At 46.9% G+C, this 16362-nt stretch overlaps 1 long non-coding RNA gene across 1 annotated transcript; it reads right to left on the bottom strand.

The window, feature by feature from the left end:
- Positions 1 to 819: 819 nt before the first annotated feature.
- On the bottom strand, positions 820 to 13281 carry LOC106016606 (uncharacterized). Its single transcript, XR_001189427.5, has 3 exons — positions 12688 to 13281; positions 8109 to 8269; positions 820 to 4406 (listed from the first exon to the last, which is right to left on the bottom strand). It is a non-coding gene; the product is annotated as an uncharacterized lncRNA (long non-coding RNA).
- Positions 13282 to 16362: the final 3081 nt, after the last annotated feature.

Here is a 16362-nt window from a genome sequence, read left to right on the forward strand (position 1 = left end):
AAATAATGGGTAAAACTAAGTCTTTAAATGGCTCTTGAACCTTCTTCCTTTTCAGGAGAAATGCAGCATGTGCCCGTTTCAACCCATGTGTCCTGGGCTGGCACACTGCTGTAGATGCAAACCTTATTGTAAGCACACACTGGGTTTTTCTGTGTTAGAGTTCAAACTAATGCTTGAATGCATTAAAATCCATTTATATTACTTGTCACATTTTTTTTTTCTGAGTATTTGCCTCTAAGTCCTCAAACTTTTAATGTGCTTGCAGAGCCTCGACTGGTCCATTTACAGACTCGATACCAAGAGCTTGAAGGTATTTACAAAAAATAAAATCTGTGCTGCGTGTGTGCCCAGAAAAACATCTTATTTAGCTTGTTGTTAATTTTTCTGAGTGGCATTTATTCCTAACACCTTTACATCCCTCTGGTCTTCTGAAATTTCTTTCTCTAAGTAACCGCATAGAAAGCAAATGCAGAAGCAGCAGTTTGGTAACTGGCTGGGTGACTGAAGATTTATGCTGACGTACACGCTGTGCCTATGGCTGAATTAATAGTGCCACTGAAGCATTTGTATCCCCTGCTTTTTTCATTCCGACTTTGGAATTGGAAAAATAGCAACACCTGCACAGAAGGAGTATGGATGACATGTGCATGTATTTAATCTATAATTTTTATTTATTCTCTAAAATAAGGGATTGTTGAGGTTACTGGTCCAAAAATGTCATCACACTCCTCTGTGTTTCTCTCCTACATAGGCGAGTGTTTGCCTATTAGTAGAAGTTTTACTGCTGACTGCAGACCAGATTTACGCCCAGGTATTTTCATTGTCTTCTGTAAAGTTTGTCTTAACTCCTATCAGGGTAACTGAGAGCAGAATCTAGCCTACACTTTCTCACTCACCTCAGCAAACGCTTTTGTTCACTTGTTACTTAAGAAAAACTGAGTCAGAAATATTTTCTTCCTTCTGAAAATAATAATAATAACAATAATTCATTATTCACTTCCATAATTCAGCATCTTTCAGGGCCAGAATTCAGCTATCCCAAATCCATTTCCCAGCTTCCCATGATGCAGCAACACAAACAGCTCTGCGATTTCGGGCAATCTGCTCCTTGCTCAGACTGTATTTGCTGGTGCTCAGAGTTCCCAGGTAAGACAATACACTCCATCACGTACAGCTGTGAGCCACAGCAAAAGACGAGTGCCTTAAAGGAAAAAGAAGGAAGGAAAGAAGAGATGTAGGTTGTTAAGTGAAGGTGGGGAGCAAAACAGATGAAATTGATAAAGTGGAAAGCTATATTATTCACTCCAAGGCTCCATTTAGTCCCTCTGCCCTGGTAGTTTCAGCAAAGTGAAACTCTTGCTAGAATCAATACTGCTATCATTTCACAAAATTACAGTGGTTTGAACAGAAAACTAGTCATAAATCAACTTCATGCATGGACAGCTGGAGGAAATATTTCTTGCTTCGAAGATTTGGGTGCTTCAGAAGTAGCGAGGGGGAATTTGACTGCCTGAGAATGCCCATTTGCTGCCTTGCTTGGAAATACAGGCTGGCGTGGCACATTCAACCAGCGCATGAGTCAAAATGACAATTTGGAAGAAGGCAGCACCTCCATTTTAATCAGATTAAGAATTTTTAGACTGTGATCCTGCAACACCTGAGTGTGCTTGATTTCAGTGGGACTCGGGTGTTTTGGAGATGGTCTCTTGCTCTGAGGCTCCTCAAGCATCCCTTTGGACTTGGCTAGGTACGTGTCCTCACTGCTTCTTTTGCACAGACCTAGGTTAGATCCCACAGATTTTGGGAGACTTTGGCAGCTCCTCACTTTCAGCCTAGTGACTTAATATGGATGGAGCCTTTCAAGTCATTGCCGCTGGAAGATGTCCAGCCCTCTGCTGCCAGGGAAAGGGACTGAGCATGGAGACTGATTTCATCCTCGCTATGTTGGGAACGCCTCCTTAAAGGCCCTCCTAAGAAAAGCAAGATGAGCGTGGCTGCTGCCCACCTCAGGAAGGCTTCACTATGCTCATTTGTGTGGTCTTGAATACTTCTCAAATTAAGGGTTTTCTTGTAGCTCTTGTTTTGCAAAGAAAGTAACACCAGCAGTGAGAAATCACCTCTGTGTATGCTGGAATCTCAAGTGTGAAATGCACAGCAGAAAAGAAGCAGGAGAGATAGTGTCTCCATGACCCTTGATCTCAACAGAGTTAAGAGTGGTTGGGGTGGCCCATCCATTAAGCCTGAGGTATTTTAGATGTCCCCAACACCACCAGGTGTTGTATCCTCTTCCTTTAGCTGACATTAGGGTGACATTAGGGCTATGTCCATAGGGCAGGGCTGGGATGAGACAGCCCCACCCGTGCAGCCGTCAGTGGTGGCACAAGCTGAGCTCTGTGGCTGGAGAAACCCATGGGAACCATTGCTGTGGTTTGGAAAAGCAACTTTTCTTTTTCAAAGTAGGATGTTTTTCTGCCATATGATCTGAAGCTCTGGTTCAAGGGAACTGCATGATTGCATCTCCAAACCCTGAAAACGTTTCCAGTTTCTAAAACGTAGCTGGTATCGCAGCCTTGTCTTGATGTAGAGCCTCAGAGCATCAGGCCCTCACGTGCACTTGCCTTTGCTCAGCTCACCTGGAGAAGGGACAGCCACTTCACTGCATCCCAGCTGCCAAGCTGAGGTGGAGATTTGTTATTACTAACTCCTGGTTGTCTCTGAGGCACCTCCAAGCTTGTTTTCACTCCTCTCAGGTACTGGTCAAACACACATTTAGGTGCTGTCTGAGCACCTTATAGCTCTAGTTATTTGTAAGGATTTTTACTATCTTATGCATTTAGTAATCTGGAATTTTCTTTTAATTTTGATAGATATTTCTGGAAATTACTCAGTTAAATTTGAAATCATTAAACAGAGCAATCATAATTATTTGATAAATAGCATCATTAAACCCATTACACAATAAAACATCGCAAACACGAGCACAAGTAAATATTTGTGTGAGCATTCACACTGGATTTCCTCTCCTGGCATTTTGAAAAGCTCTTTTATTATCTCGCGACAGAATTGCCAAGTAGCTACAAATGTTCATGCATCATCTGCAAACAGAGAGGAAGAAGGCTGCTGTTTAATGAAATTTAATTTACCCAATGAGGGAACAGGGAGAACAACATATGATGTAAACAGCCAATTAGGTGGCATGTGCACTGATGACTAACACCAGCCAATTTGTTAACAAGAAGCAAATAATAAGCCGTAATCAAAAATAATTCAGACAACTGAGGCTAATAGACACGTTTACTTAAACCATGACCTGTTCCTTATTTCTCTGACGTGAGAAAACAGGCAGAGCTTGTTGTGTGAATTGCTTATTGCAAGCTGCTCTGGTTCCAGGTGTTGGAAATTCAGAGAGAGGCAGAGTGGCTCCAGGCAAACTGGGGAGGGAGCCCTTACCCCAGAAAGGTGGGGCCATGGGGAGACCTCTTAGGTGCATGGCTGCCTTGGTCTTCTCCTCCAGAGCTCTCTTCTACCACCAGCATCCCACTTTCTCCTCTGATAAGGAGTCAGAGAAATGCCCATGTCTCCAAGGAAAGGCCTGAGGTTGGTGGTGGCCCCACAGGAGCAGCATCTGGTCCCACATCCTGCTCCCCATGGATGCCCTCACCCCATGGGATGTGTTGGTGCTGTCCTAGACGTGGGCACCCAAAGAAGGAGGCACCTGTCTACTGACAAAGGGGTGAGAGCTCAATGACAGGCTTTTACAGCTTATTTCAGCCTTATTTCAGTGGGGTAGAGGTATTAGTAACAGTGAGTGGCCGGGAGGCTTCCCTAATGCCCAGCAAGTCAAGCTCCACCGCACTGGAGCCGCGTCAGGGAGGCAGCAGCCACTTAATTAGAGCAAAGCAACTGACAGCAACTGCACTGTAAATCTTCCCTTGCCGCTTCTGAGGCCTCTGGTCCTCTGCGTCTTAATACTAAATGATGTCTCAATGATGGGAAAGCGGGCAAAAAACATGCATCTGCATTGTGCTGTCGCAGAATGGGAGGGCAGGGCTTGTAAGGGATGAGCTCGGAGGGTAGCGATGCAAGACGAGGCCCCCATCCTCCTGATACTTGAGTTTCTTGGGGAGACACAAGGCGGTGGGTAACCAAAAAGAGTCAGTTCCAGACTGAGCCTTCCCTTTGAGGATAAGGAACAGGGAAAACACCTTTGGCAGTGTGGCTGCAAAACCTCTCTGCTGACCCGAACCATCCATCCCAGAGGCTGCTCCATCAATACTGGTGAGACACGGCTGCTGGCACAAGCCTTGAGGAGAGAAATGGTGTTTGGATAATAATGTACAGCAGCCTGGAAGAGCATTCGTATCCTGCAGGAGTTGTTTTCCCAGTCTAGGCAGGTTCCTGTATGCCTGTCAAAGAAATTGGGGAGGAATGTAACTACACTGATGAATACTGATATGGTAGGGACTGTTCTCCCTACCATAGTTCATCTGAGGTATATTAAAACAAATGTGTGCACCTAGTTACATAAAGCAGTGAGCAATGGGCATTAATTACTTGCAAACTGCAATAAAATCACATCTACCGCACATCAAGAGTGGATCACAGCTAGCTATCTCACAACAGACAGAAACGACTCACTGCTTAGAGTAAGCAGGTCCCTAAAATATTTTATCTTCTCTAGAGGATGGGCATTCATTCTTTCAGAGGGCATTTTTGCCATTCCCAGAAAACAGATTCATTGTTAAATATTTACAGGTTTACTTTGCAAATGAAAGCATCATCCTCACAAAGTGACCCTGTGGTCACTTCTCACTGCTGAGGGCTTGGGATCCCACCAGCACTTTGGACGAGCTGCATTTTCCATGTTGCTGGGAGCATTGGATAGTTGTTGGATGGTGAGTGCCATTCCCACCCACTTTCCCCTTTTTGTGCTGCAGAAGGATGAAGCCACGTGCTAGAGGGATGGGTGCCCAGCCTCATCCCAGATCCCTTCTCTTCCATAGAGAAATTTTCTCTTGGTCTGGGTCCCTCCCTTCTCATGGCTGACACCAGCCTTAATATCTCCTAGTGCTGGGTGCTCTGCTGAAATTGTGATTTCCAGTTCAGGTCTTGGTCCTACATTTTAAAGGCATTTCAAGGACTGGACTCTCTACAGACTTCCTCTTTACTTCTGCCTTACCAGGACAGCACCAAGACTATGCCCAGGACATCGTGGTCCTACCCTGGAGGAGCATCCCCCTTCCTTTCCCCTCCCTGACCCACAGGCTCTGCAAACCATGGACAAGGCGATGCCTTCCCACCACATCCTACACACGCTGCGTTATCCCCTACACACTTTGTTTTTCTTTTGCTCCCAAAGTCATTTCCCTGCATTTTAGGAGCTCCTGAGAGCTTCCTTAACTGAGGACAGGAGAGGTCTCCTCACCACCCACTGCTACAGCTGCTGGCACTCCTGCCCGTCATCTCCTTCCTATAATATCCTGCCATGGGCTGACTCCACCTGCCTGCCCAACCTCAAAGCCATCTCCTCCTGCTGCCTGTCCCAGCCCTGCCCTTCCCAACCCCTCACCAGCGTCCCACACACCCAAGTCACCCCCTCCTGTGCTCTCTCATCCAGAGTATTGAGGATTATCTCCACGAGTCCCCAAGTCACTGTTTAAATGTGGTATTACATTTTCCTTTCAACCTCTAGCTTGTGCGTTCCTCACCCCATAAAGCATTCAGTAGGTACAAGGCATTTGGGCTGATGTACATGTATATGAATGAAGCGCACAGCATTGCGATGCATAAGCCATTACCTCTCAGTGCCTCTCGCAGCATTTTTTCCTGCTTGTTCACCGTTAGTTTTAGAAGAAATGATTTGCAATCAGCGTGGGGGTTAAACGATAACCTTTCAAGGCAGCCTCGCTCAGGAGGACGCGGAAAGATCAAGTCCTCTGCCTTGGCACAATCTCTTTTTGAATACCCGAGGTAATTCGTGCCTAATGCCTTAAGCAAATGTGCGGGGACATCATCCAGGCACCTTCTGGAGGCATGTGGCCTCTGCAGCTGGGGCATTAGGAAACCTTGGCCAACGCTTGAAAAACATGGCACGAGCGCCTGTCCTGCCTGAGGTTTTGATCAATCCCAGCTGGCACAGGTTAGCATGATCCCCAGGCTACAATATCTCAAAAAATAAATGACAAATTGCACAAAATCAGAGCAAATGTGGAGGCAGCAGGGGGAATACTTACCCAGATCTGGCTCAGAAGGTGGCGCAGGGACAGCAGTGAGTGCTGGAGGAAGGTGCAGAGGATACATCACAGGGATGTGGGGACTCCTGACACTGCTGGAGAGCAATGTCTGGTGCTCCCCACTGATCTCATGGTGCTCCCTTGCCTGGCATGGGGCTGGTAAAGCCTCTGGAGCTCCTGAGCAGCCCAGGACTGAGTCATTTGTATTCCACAAACAGGCTTTCTGCACTGAAAACCCTTCAGCCCAGCTCTAGGTTAAAAAATCATTTGCAAAGCAGTGGTGAGGAAGCCCTGCTGGTCAAATAGCCACCAGAGACACTGCATCAAAATCTTCAGGGAAAAAGCTGGTTTTCAACCATTTTCTATGGCTCACCCCATCCAGACAGCTTTAAAATAACAAATTGTTTTTCCTGAAATTGTCAGTAAGTAGCCAGCCTTTCAAAGGTTCAGCCAGCCCAGGCCCTGCAAGCCACTGCTGGGAGACATCACCACAGCATTTGGGATGGCTTCAGCCTTCTCTCAACATCAAAGTTTAATGGGGCAATAATTATGGTGGGGCTGGCCATCCCATAGCTCTTGTGAATGGTGTCAGCACTTCCCGTAGATGCAGCAGGAGATGTTCCAAGGAATTTCCCAAAGGATAAGCCATTTTGAGATGAAGCTGGGATGATACAACCATCATTTCCAGACCTGGTTTCCTTGAGGGTGGAGGGCACTGTCTGGGTTTTCTCCCTGCGGTCCTCTCCCCAGTTCCCTCTCTGCACAAAGGGTCCAAACAGCTCATTAAGTGGTTAATCATGGTTAATCATTAGTCTTCAGTGAAGGTGCAAGGCCCGGGACTCCATGAGTAGATCTTGATGAAGTCCTGATGGGCTTTCTAGTTGTGTCAAAATGTTGGGGGACCCTTGGTATTTCCATAGTGAGAGACTGAGAGGTACCCAGTTGCTAAGCAAAGCTCATATACATTTATCTCTGGGTAATATTAGATACTTTGCAGTAAGGAGTTCCCTTGTCTTTAAAGGATACTGCCTCAAGAGGGCTGGAGTGCTTTCTACTGACTCTCCAGGGCCTGCTCCATGTTTGAAGAGGTACCTGGATGACTGCATTAAGCTCATCTCCACCCATGGGCTCATTATGGTCCCTGTCCTGTGTTAAGGCACAAGGCCTCCATCCTTTTCCACGAAGTACTACACAGTCAAAGTACTAAACAGCTCATGTTTATTTTTTTATTTTTTTTATTTTTGGTGCTTGCTCTCCCTGGGGAACCTTCAAGCTCTCCTTGCCATGGTGCCGAAGGCAGTAAACAAGGGGGAAAGCCTGGGTGAGCAGGTGCTTTTCCCTTGTCTGCTGATTTGAAATAGTATAGGCAGCACCGGGCTGTGTCTGAAGTGCAATCATTATATTTCCATAACTTTATCTGCAGAGGACACGGGAGCTACAATGCAATCAGCGCTATATAGTTTAAAGTGGAGCTGAGACGTATTGTAAAGTCAGCTGCAGCAAAGAACATATGGTACAGCTTGCCACCCTGCTATAGTATTTCTTCAAAAGACGTTTTTCTTACAAAAACTAAGACATTATCAGTCAAATTGTAAGTAACCCATTTCCATTTATAGTGTACAGTCTACCCTCTGAGTCACATACAAGATCAGCACTAACAGCTGCGAGACTTCTAAAAGTGTTGTGTTGTTGTGTTGGTTTTTTCCCCTTCTTTTTATATTCCTATGAATGTCTCCGCCAGGGTGGCGAGTCTTGCCTCCTCTCCACTTCACACACCAAGCATCGCCCCGTCTGTGCCCTGCTTCCCCAGGCTGTCCCACACAGACATGAATTGCTTTACTCCTCTTACTAAATGCTTCCCACCTGCTGCCTTACCTGGAAGAAATACATCTCCATTTCTTCTCAGGAGTGGAAGAGCTCTTTGCGTTCCTTAACAAGATCTGGGCACCTCTTGCCATACCTTTCTTTTAGAGCACGTGCGGTGTATCTTCTTACTCCACCGAGTTTTCTCTCAGAAGCCACTCTTCAGGATTTCTCTGCAAAGAAAAAAGGTCAAGGGTATTTCCTCAGGGAAAAGGGGCAAGAGGAAGGTCAGAAAACTATTTGACCAGATAAATAATGCGCTCAATTGTCAGAAAAGTATTGAAGCAGAGCAGATGGGCTTTGTTTGCAAGCTCATTTGCATCATGAATGCTTTAGCATTGCCCAGATTTTACATAAGCCTTCTCTTTAATATTTCGTTATTGTACAATTGTCCCTGTGATCCCTTCTGCAAACACACATACACATGCAATCTTTTCTAACAGCTCAAATTCAGAACCGGTGAAAGATGATGCAGCTACAGTGAAGACGTGTTTTTCTGTATGTTTAAGATGCTTGAGACAGCGTGTGTGATTGTCCCCTATTGCCCTAGGCCATATCCCACAGGATGTATTTAATAAGGGGGTATATTGGTTTTGTTTGTTTGCTTGCTTGTTTTGGGTTTTGTTTGTTTGTTTTGTCTTTTTTTTTTTCCTACAGCTTATTTATATCTGGAGTAAAATTAGGTGCTGAAGCTTCAGTCCCATATCATTTGGAAGGGAGGATGGCCATTGTGTCCACAGAAAAGAAGCATTTTTTCCTGCTCAAAATACTGAAATAAGAAAATAAGACTTGGCATATGGAAAAATGTCATGGAACCTATAGTATTTCATTGTGGAGATGGAAACTATGAAGAAGCACCTGAAAGAAGCCTTCAAACCTGTACTGCAACATTATGCTGGTGCCATTTTGCTGTGCTCTTTTCAGGTTGAATCAGCAGAATGATGTTCCTTAGTAACATCAGTCTCCAAAACAGGACGTCCAGCTCTAGAAAATGAGGGGTACACTCTGACCTCCTCAATGACCCCCATGCTGCAAACACTTCACTCACAAGCATCATATCCTGCCACGATGGATGAGTTTGATAAGTGCACAGAGGTCAAGTGGTGGTGGCTCAGTTGCAGGAGACCCTCTGAGGACAGTGCAGGAATTCATATTACAAATATCCCAGGATATTTTATGAACCTGTGAAGGAGCATGAGGGATGTTGGAAATGTTCAGTGCTATACGAAGAAAGGATGTTGTGTCAGTGTTTGAAAATGGAGCAGACGTGAGAATCCTGCATCCTCTGAAAACCATGGTGTTACTGCAGGTGGGCACCGAAGCTTTGGATTTCAATCCTCTCTTTCTTCTTACTGGTTCTCAGATTATGCTGGACACCAACAGAGAGGTGAGCTCTATCAACAGCTGCACACATTTACCAGCTTATCCCTCACCCTCTTAAGAAGGTGAAAACTCTTAAAACTCTTAAAACGCTCTAGAAAGAGATGGTAAATTGACCTGCAGCCTTTCAGAGTGTTTGTGGTGCCTATCAGCCTCCAGACAAAGACAAAGAAAGCCCCATGACCGTATAGTACAAGCTTTGCATTTCCCCAGCCACCATCTGCATCCATGCCTTGCAAGGTAGGGATCTGTGCTGCCCACTCTGCTAAAAAGTAATGATTGCAACGCACCTTGCTGCAGCAATCCATTTCTTTGTGTGGAGAAAGCACTCGATGGCCAACTTGGCTGATTTTCAATAGAAGAGCAAAGATTTCAAGGTGTGATTCACTGGTTCAAAAGGCTCCCCAAATAAAATGGATCTTTACTTATTGGAGAGAGGTATCCAGCCTCTGTCTTACTGGGCTTTTAAGTTCTTTAGAAGTAGCTGTAAATGAGGATGGGAAGTGGATTTTGTTGTTTGTTTGTTTTGTTTTGCTTTGTTTTTCCAGTTTCTTATGAGTAAAATCACTTGGAATTTAGGACAATTTCCTCCTCACATGAGCTAAACAAAAAAAAGTCCACGTCCTGGATTTAAGACCTCAAGTGTCAAATGATATCACAACAGTTTTGTACAAATGAATAAGCACCTGAATTTGACTGCAGAGGAGGAAACAAACCAGGAAAAGGACCAAGAACTGAGATACACACTTGAATAGGTAGAGAAAATAGAGTGGAAGACAAAAGTTTTGCTATTCCCCCCCAGTTGTGGGAGCCTTTAGCAGCAGGTGATGGGCAGATTCCTCAGGCTTTGGTGCATACACACAGACCCACCTACCTGTGAGAGCTTTTAGCAGCCTGGTAAATTTGCTCCTCCACAGCCTGCATCACTGAATCCCCTCACGGATGGAAAATTTGCCTGGAATTGATCCAGCAATGGTCCAGGACACTGGACTGAAGCCTTTCACTCCTGGCATGTTTTTTTTCCATTTGTTTCTTTATACCTTGGCTCTTTGCTCTAATAGCTCAGGCAATCACCCATCTCCCCGCTGGAAAAGTAACCAGCATATTTCTATTTGCGGGCTTCTGGATGTAAGTCCTTCTCATGGGTGTTCTCAATTACTTCTTCTCTTGCAAAGGAAAGGAAATGGTATATCAAAAAAGCTACTTTGTTGAATGCTTTTTTAATAAAAGTATTTGCTGTTATTAACATCGAATTAAGACAGCACACCTTCAATGGCAAAGAGATGAAGTTTGTTTGTATCTGCAGAAGGGAGGTGAAAGGAGTAAGAGGAATTTATATAGAGAGAAAAAAGAAGTTGTAACTCCAGCAGGGTCTGCCCATCACAAATGGAGAGAAACCTTTGTGCAGCTATTATTATTAATACATTCAGGTAATTGCATGAAACCAGAGCAGCCCCACTGCAAATACACCTGCCTTGCACAAAGACTTGTACTTGCACATCCCCTTTTGGTTTGGAAGCAGAAAAAAAAATAATAATAAATGTACTGGCAAAAGGCTCCTCTTCACACTGAAGAAACAGATCTGTGCGGAGGCCTTGCAACTCTACTGATACAAAACCAAACCGATGTACAAAACAACAGCAACAACAACACTATTAATGTCTTCCCCCCAAATGAGATCTTTGTCCTAGCTTTTGTGGCTTCTTGCTAGCTTGCGATCTGTGTATACTCTTTCAACTGAATAGACTTGGAGGATTTTATGCCACATGGGAATCTAGGCCCGCAAGCTTTCACTTGGTTACAGCAATCACTATAGAAAGAGAGGGTTTTTTTCCGCTTTGCCAACTATTTTGTAACTAGGTGTGGTGCAGTCATGCAAAGGGCTGGCGTGGAGCTCGGGTGCTGCTGTACAAAGCCAGGCTGTGCCACCACGCGCGGGCTGAACCCCAAGCCCACTAGGGTCTGCCTCTCCCATGTCGGAGGCGTCGTCCCTTCTCTTCGTCTTTTGTCTTGCTTTCTTCCCCCCAGTACACAGAAGACTTGTTCCCATCCCTGCCTGCTGAATTATTCATTGAAAATGTTCCACTGGTATCTTCTTGTCTGCCAGGGAGCTCATAATCCAACACCTCCTCTTCAGTCTTGATTTACAATCAGAGCAATTAGCAACCCATTAAAGGTCTCGGCACACCCATGGCCGTGAGGGCACGGTGTGCATCTCAGGAGCAGTCCCAGTCCAGTTCTGAAGACCTGTCAGCTACAAACTGTTGAGAAAGGCTGCAAACCTACAGCAGGAAAAGGTCCTGGGTGGTTTTGGGTCAAACCAGTGAAACCACTGAAACCAGTACGCCTGTTCAGGTCGATTGCAGTGACAGTGGGATGAGGCCCCATGTGTTGGAAAGGCGTGAGCATCTTCCTTGATGGGCACGCAGCCTTGCCTGCTCCCAGAATGGTTGCTCAGCTCCCCAGATGTGTGGAGCTCCCTCCCTGCAAGATACGAGCCCCCCACTCCTACCCCCACCTTTTTTTTTTTTTCGATGCGAAGGAGCTGACGGAATGTAAAGGGCTATGAGGGGTCATTGATTAATTCCCTCTGATGCTCTGAAATCGATCAAAAAATGGTAAGAAGCTGTCAGTGGACAGCAATGTGGCAGAGCCAAGGCTCTCATCTCTTTTGTGGGCTCGTTGGGTCTGTTTTGGGGAAATCCACGGTGCGTTTGCTGGCATCTCATAGCTGCTGCTGCTCAGGACCAGTGTGTTTCAGGGTTGCAATCCCACTCTTCAGCCTCTAGAAAAGCCCTGATTCAGAAAAGGGCAACGAACAGCTCCTCCAGGTCGGTGAGCTCCCAGAGGAGGAGGTGGTAAGTGGAGGAGATCTCTCCCCAGCTGCTGCCCACGCTGCTGATTGACCGACCAACACGCGATGCGAGGTGATGCACGACCTCGGTGGGAAAGGTCGACACAAACAGCATCCTTATAAACGTTCCCTATAGAAAATAGGTACATGGATTTCCTATTCCATCTCCCAATCTGCACTGGAGGCTTAATAGGTCAGGACCAGGGTGATTTATCACTTTCCCCCCTTGTCCTTTGCCTTCCTAACGTATTGGAGATGCTCTCCTGCATTTTTGGGCACTGCCTCTGCTAACGTCTCTGGAAAGATAATCTGTCAAGAAAGAATGTGAGAATTATTAAATCAATAAACACTGCTAACCTTTCAACTGTGTCCATCAAAAGAGATCTCCTCACTGCCGCAGCAATCGCTTGCTTGAGCAGATTGAAAGCAAAGTGTTCTCATTGCATTTGTCAAACACGACTGGGAAAAAAAACAGGCTCTTACTCTGTCAGGGGAGCAGTGGTGCCCACGGGGGCTCACGGTGTTTTCCTCCTAAGCCTGTGCAGTGTTAGAGGGAAACACAAGCCCCAAACCTGTTGTTTCCTGTATGAAATTCTCCCACGTTTGCTGTTGCTGCCGGAGGAGAAGCAAACACATTCACACGCAGCCAAATCCAAAGATGTGAATAACACTTCCAATTATTTCAACAACTTTTGGTAGGCTTTGTGTTCCCGAGTGCTCAGCGGTCAGGCTATGACTAAACATTTCGCAGTTCTCACAGGGGCCAAGGTCTCCGATAAGTACACGGAGCCTCCTCTCAGCGTGAGCAGCAGCAGGATTTGCGTGTGCTCATCTCGCTAGACGGTCCTAGGGAGTGTTTGCTTCTGTCTGCACAAGAGGTATCTGTTCTCAGAGCAAAATGTGTAGCCTGGACCTGCAACGCTGACTGGGGAGACAAATTCCACTCATTCAGGAAATGTTTCCCTCCTCCAAATACCAACTTGTTTGCTCAGCTTCCTGGGAAACACGGGCACGATCTGTTAATAGGCTCTCTCTCTTGGGTTAGGAAAACATGATAGGGTTTGTATTTGAGGACTGTCTCTTTTTTTGCACCCACAGGGGTTAAACCTGCTTTCCAGAAGCTGTTTCCTGATAATACCGGTGTGCATTCCCCCAGCTTCAAAACAGCAAACTCACCGCTTAAAGCTGAGAGTGGAAACACTTCTATCTATCTGCAAAAGAGATCCCAGAAACACTTATTTTAAGCTGCCACAAGGGCCACCCAGATCATCCTGAAGCCTGTAGTATTTATGGTTTTTCTAGGAGAAGTGCTACTCTGAATCGCCTTTATCTCGCTGTGTGAATGGGCCAGGCTCTCGCCCTTTGTGTGCGCGGACCCGCTGTACCAGCGGGCTTCCTGGAGACTGCGGGACAGTGATTTTCAGGAACAGCCTTATCAAAGCTAATCCTTCCGGGGAGAAGCACACTGAAATCCACTGCAGCTCTGAACGGCACTTGCAAGCACAACTTGTAGCAAGAAGTGATCAGGGTTGTATATTTTTTTCTTTTCTTGTGTTCTGAGGAGCAAGCAAAACCATAAATCCCTCCGTGTGCATGTTCCCTACCACGAGAAAAATGCATGCAGTTAAACAGACTGTCCTTTTCGCTGGGCTCATCCCAGCCTCTGCTGCAGCTGGCAGCCCTGCTGGCTGTGCCAGCCCCTGGCTGTGGCAGCACAGCAGCTCCTGGGGACGCCTTAACACCGAGGAGCTGCGCTGAGCCCTCAGTCGTACCCCATGCAACTCATCTGGGATGAGTTCGCTGCGTGGTTATCCCCCAGGATAACCCCACAGGTTATAACCCCACAGGTTATAACCCCACAAGGTGCCTTCTCCATCCCCGCAGGAAAAATTAACGAGAGCACCCCTCTTTGTATGGCCCCATCACCACCACGAGCTTGAGCCAAAACCCAGCAATAACATCCAGGGGAGCCCACGGGGGACGAAATACTGGAGGACACCCTCACTGCTAAGCAGATGGGTCGCTGTGGGATTTTGTGGGGTTGTACCCATCGTGTGTCATCCCCACCATCAGAGCAGTTTCTGCAACCATTGCAGCGTGCTATAGGGATGGGAGGTGCAGGATGCTGGAGCTCACACCGAGACCTCCCCACACCTGCTGAGCAGCAGCACCCCAGGGACACCCCCCAAACACGGGAACCACTGGAGCTACGTGGCCAGCCGCAATAAGAGGCGAGAGCTGAGAGTTGTGTAATATTTACATTTAATACGATCCACTGACATCTGACATTTTTCTGGTAAATTTTACTTGGGCCATAAACACTTCTGGAGCACTGAGTAAATTTTAAGTGCTCTGATGGTCTTTTGTGCTGGTGGTATCTACGTGAAGGTGAAAGGTTTTGCCACCTTCCCCCCCCCCCCCAAAAAAAAAAAAAAATAGGTGTCCATCCAGATTTGTGACAGAATCACTCATGAGACTTCTTATGCACCCTCCAGGCACCAACACTGCAGAAGCACACACACACCCTTCCCAATTTGTCTTTGGTGTGGTTTTCCTGCTCTGGCTTTCACCCCAGGTGAAACAGCAAATGTGCAGCACACTCCCGTGTGCCAAATCCAGATCTGCTGAGCCCAGGTCCTCGGAGGATGCTCCATCCTCCCTCAGTGGGAAAATGTTGGTTACTTTACACAAACTGCCTGGCTGCAGCAGCACTGCATCTTCTTGGAGCGACTGGTGCCCAGCTGCCCCGTGGGTGCAACGATGTCACAGACAGACACCTCTTAAAAAGCAACGAAAGATCAAAATTGGGGAAAGGAAATTAATAGCTGAGCAGCCAGTCAACCTCTGCTAGTGAAACAGAAAGCAGATAGACGGCGAGGACCTGAGTCGAACGCGATGGCTCCAGCCTTTGTCTCGAGTCTCTTACCCTACAGCCTTGGACGGAGTCCAGCCGAGCACTGTGGTATCTGAAACAGTATCCGACCCTGAAGTTGGGATCAATCTGTGCTCTGCAGCCTGTTAACTATTTTATTTTTTTTTTTGTTAATCCTCCCCACGTTATTTTACATCTCGCCTTCCATCACGGAGAAAGAGGGATCGGGGCACTGCCAGGGTGACTAATGCCGAGCCCCCCAAGAAGCAGGGGAGAGTTCAAGTTGCAGCCAGGTGCGGGGCTTAATGGGCCTGGGTGAAGCTGCCAAGGCGTAATTGCCGTAAATCAGCCTGCGCCGCGTGGAGACAGTTCGCTGTGTTTTGAAGTCCATTTGCCCTTATTGCTTGTTCAGCTCCTTAATGCATTAATGATAAGATAGCGCGGTGGATGCGCAGCGCAGCCGTTCGCCCCCAAATCCTCAAGTGGTGAATCGATCCTGCACTTATCCAGCCTGGCCACGGAGGAGGAGGGGGACGTAGATCAAGCTGGATGCAGAACGGACAGCAAAGATATTTTTTTCCCCCAAGGTTTCTTTCCCTCTGCCCATCCCAGGGGGCTGAGCGTCTTTAAGGAGCGTGAGGGCTGGTTTGCAGAAGCGTCCCCCAGCTTTGAGGAGACTGCAGCACTCCGTCACCTGCTGCCTGTCCGTACGGGTGTATTTTTATTTGTGCCTACCAATGCTTTTCAAGTGCCTTTCCCAAGCCAAATGTGCTGCATTAACAGAAAAAGGAGGGAGCACCACCGAAGGGCTGGAATGCTATTTCTTAGTGGTCTGAGGATGGGCAAGCGACCCGGGGAGACCAGTTGTCCTCACCTTCTGGAAAGCAAGGTCACTGGGGCTCTGATGGGAGCCCCAGCACACAGAGGACAACCCCGGGCCATGCCCCTTGCAGGCAGCTGATGCTGGCCAGCACCGTGCAGCAGCAGCAGCTCCCTTGGAGCTGGCTGAGCCTTGGCAATTTTCCCTTCTACCCCCCGGTTAGTGCATTGCAACTGCTTGACAAGTCACCATTGGACACATTTATGCTGCTGCTTTTTTCTCAGCCAGCCAGGAGAAGCCTGTCTGCTGGTGACGGGTGCTCGTGGGCTTTACACATACC

This window comes from Anas platyrhynchos, chromosome 2 (genome assembly GCF_047663525.1).
Source record: "Anas platyrhynchos isolate ZD024472 breed Pekin duck chromosome 2, IASCAAS_PekinDuck_T2T, whole genome shotgun sequence".
NCBI classification, from domain to species: Eukaryota; Metazoa; Chordata; class Aves; order Anseriformes; family Anatidae; genus Anas; species Anas platyrhynchos.